Genomic DNA, 4054 nt, shown 5'->3' with positions numbered 1-4054 from the left:
ACAAATTATTTTATAAGATTTTCCGAAGTTTTAACAATATTTTGAAATTATTATTAATTCGAATAAAAACATAATATACATTGTCAGCTAGCTCTCCACTACCCTGAGTGTATGACCAATGGGGTCCAGGAGTGGTCTAGTCAGCAGAGTTGATCCGGTCAACATTTGACTGGTCAAAAGGTGAATAGTGTTTGGACCCACTTGTCATTGTCTCTGGCTTTATTATATCAATCTTTTTTAACTAACAGTGGGTCCACCTGTCAGTGGTACATTAGACTAATCCTAATACACTAATTAATATCTAACCTATCTCTAACTAATCTAACAGGGAATGGCCCCTAATACAGAGCCAACCGACCTCTAGCTCTGTACACGGGCGCGTTGGGCTCAGGGCGGCGGCGGCCAGCAATGGGGAGCACCGGTGGGAGCGGGGGAGTACCCAGGCAGCATGGCACCGGCAACCACGATGGCCAGGAGGCACGAGCATGGTTAGTAGGTGGCAGGGCGCACGAGGGCGTCCTCGCGCGGGCGGGAGCAGCCGAGGTGCTCAGGCGGCGCACGTAGGAAGCGCCGGCGGCCACCGCATCGAATGAGGGGGGAGTGCAGCACAGCGGGCCGGCGCAGGTAGCAGCGGCGCAACAGCGATGGGACCTAGCGGCGGGAGCAGCGGCAGCCAGCGGTGGGAGAAGAAGCCGCACCAAGCAGCAGAGAAGGAGCAGCGGCAGTACCAGCAATGCAGCAGCAGCGACAGGCACGGAGGGCGAGCAGCAGCAACATGGCAACAACGGTAGCAACACGGCCTTGAGTAGCAGGAGCATGTGAACGCGCGTGCGCGGGCGAGTTCCAGCCATGGTGAGCGATGACGAGCGTGGGACAGTGTCTACGTTGATGGATTCGAAGGGGAAACAAGGGGAATCGAACGAGGTGCTTACAACGAGCCTGTAGAGGTGCTAAGTGGGCTCGGGAAGGGCTTGACGACGCCGAAATCAAAGACAAACGCCAGCGGTTTTCCGAGGTAGACGGAGCTCGATCCCGACGATGTAGGCGGTTCCGTCTTGAGATCATGGTCGAGGAGGACGTGGCAGTCACCGACGAAGCTTCTGGACACCTCAGCGGGGCGCGGGGACGACGGTGGCTGCGGGATCGATGGCGACAAGCACGGGCGGTCTCGAGTGGTGACGGGCAGAGGAAAAAAAATACGCGGGGAGAGAGGGAACGACGCGGCTAGGATTCGGCAAGGGAGGGAGGAGGGCATGGGCATCCTCTTAACCATAGGGAGGGATCTAGGATGGCAGCCACATGATCAGGGGCGCCATAGGATGGCCGCCATGACCTCCCTGCTCATGATCTGGGATGGTAGCTGAGGTGGGGGATGAGTGGGGGTGTGGGTTGGGCTGGTTAATTAGCTAGATGGGCCATAGTGCCAGTAGATTAGGTCCTCTTCTTCCTCTTTCTCTTTTCTCTTTTCTTTACATTTCTACCATTGTTTTCTATTTAGCTGCTATAGCAAATGAATTTAATTTAGCTTGAAATTTGGTACAAAATTCAAGCACAATATTTTGAAGTGGCACATAAAGTTTTGAGCCATTTGAAAACTCATAAATATTTGTTTAATTTTAAAAGGTTACGTTTGTTGCATTTGGACCACCTTATATTTTACTAGAGACCAAACGAAGAGCCAAATGATGTTGGATTCAACATGACTGATGATTAGGCGACAATATACTAAAATTCAAACATTTTAGTTTTCATGTTTGACAAAATTTAGATTTTGACTTTAAACTCGATGGTGAATTTGAATTGTGATTTGGATCAAGCGAAGATTAGCAACAGTAGGAGTGATGACCTGGCATCATTAGCAGAGGTTACTGTAGCTTAATTACCCGGGCGTCACAATATTGGACCCAAGCATTAAGCATAAGTAACACCGAATAATGCACCATAAGTAGGATATAAATTTTATTGCATAACTATTGACTTTCGTGCTTGCATAGGGAATCACAAACCTTAACATCAATATTCTAACTAAAGCACAATTACTCATCAACATGACTCATATCGTCATATCTCAAAACAATTACTAAGAATCAAGTTTATTTTGTCCAATGATCTTCATGAAAGTTTTGATTATATCCTCCTTGGATATCTATCACTTTGGGACTATTTTCATATGTTTCTTTAGATAAGCTCAAACAAATATAAGTGAAGATCATGAGCATAAGTTTTTCTTTCTCTCAAAGTGAAGCAAGAGAGAATTTCTTAAAACTTTACTAACTCCCAAATAAATCTAAGTGAAGCATGCGAGCATTTCTTAAAAAATAACAAAGCACACCATGCTCAAAAAGATATAAGTGAAGCACTAGAGCAAATTCATGGCTCTAAAAATTTAAGTGAAGCATAGGAGCAAGCATAACAAATTTTTTGGCTCTCTCAAAAAGATGTGTCCAGAAAGGATTCAACACTTAAAACACAAAGCAAAACAAGAAAAGACTCGTATCATACAAGACGCTGCAAGCAAAACTCATAATATGCGACGAATAAAAATATAGCTTCAAGTAAAATACCGATGGTTGTTAGAAGAAAGCGGGGATGCCACTGGGGGCATCCCCAAGCTTAGTTTCTTGCTACTTCTTTGAATATTATCTTGGGATGCCTCGGGCATCCCCAAGCTTAGCCTTTTGCTAATCCTTATTCCTTCATCCATCGTAAGATCACCCAAAACTTGAAAACTTCAATCACACAAAACTCAACAAAACCTTCGTGAGATCCGTTAGTATAAGAAAGCAAACCATTACTATAAGTACTGTTGAAAACCTATTATTGTTTTGTTTTTGCATTACATCTACTTTATTACAACTTTTCTATGGCAAAAACACATCAAAGAAAACCATAGAATCATCAAAACAAGCACACCAAAGAAAACAGAATCTGTCAAAACCAGAACAGTCTGTAGTAATCTGAATATCTCAAATACTTATGTAACTACAAAAATTCTGAAATAAACTGGTGGACGTGAGCAATTTTTCTATTAATCTTCTGCGAAAAGAATCAACTCAAAATCGTTTTTCTGTTAAAAATGACAAATAATCTCGTGAGTGCAAAAATTTCTGTTTTTCAGCAAGATCAAATAAACTTTCACCCAAATCTTCCCAAAGGCCTTGCTTGGCACAAACACTTACTAAAAAACAAAAAAAATACAATCATAATAGTAGCATAATTGTGCTAACACACGAGAACAGAAAGCAAAAAGTAAAAATAAATTTTATTCATTGGGTTGCCTCCCAACAAGCGCTATCGTTTTACGCCCCTAGCTAGGCATAACATGTAGGATCTAAGTTTTGTCATCTTTGGTTCTAGATCCATGCCTAATTATTTTTCTAGGGAAGTGTTCCATTCCCTTCCTCATTGGAAATTGAAATTTAATATTGCCTTTTTCATATCAATCATGGCACCAATAGTACGCAAAAACGGTCTACCAAGAATAATTGGACAAGACGGATTGCAATCAATATCAAGAACAATAAAATCTATGGGCACATAATTCCTATTTGCAAGAATAAGAACATCACAAATTCTTCCCATAGGCTTTTTAATAGTAGAATCCGCCAAGTGCAAATTTAAAGAGCATTCTTCAATATTGGTAAGACCAAACATATCACATAAAGATTTCGGAATTGTAGAAACACTAGCACCCAAGTCACATAAAGCAAAACATTCATAATTTTTAATCTTGACTTTGATAGTAGGTTCCCACTCATCATGCAATTTTCTAGGAATTGAAACTTCTAATTCCAACTTTTCTTCAAAAGCTTTCATCATGGCATCAACAATATGTTTAGTAAAAGCATTATTTTGTTCATAAGCATGGGGTGAATATATCATGGATTGCAACAAAGAAATAAAATCAACCAAAGAGCAACTATCATAATTAAAGTCTTTGTAATCCAAAATAGTGGGCACATCACTAGTTAAAGTCTTGACCTCTTCAAACCCACTTTTATCAATTTTCTCAACAAGATTTTCACCCTCCGAATCATAGGGACGCCTTCTAGCT

The sequence above is a fragment of the Triticum dicoccoides genome, chromosome 1B (assembly GCF_002162155.2).
Source record: "Triticum dicoccoides isolate Atlit2015 ecotype Zavitan chromosome 1B, WEW_v2.0, whole genome shotgun sequence".
Classification (NCBI taxonomy): domain Eukaryota; kingdom Viridiplantae; phylum Streptophyta; class Magnoliopsida; order Poales; family Poaceae; genus Triticum; species Triticum dicoccoides.
The sequence above is the reverse complement of the archived record's forward strand: the minus strand, read 5'-3'. Positions refer to the sequence as shown.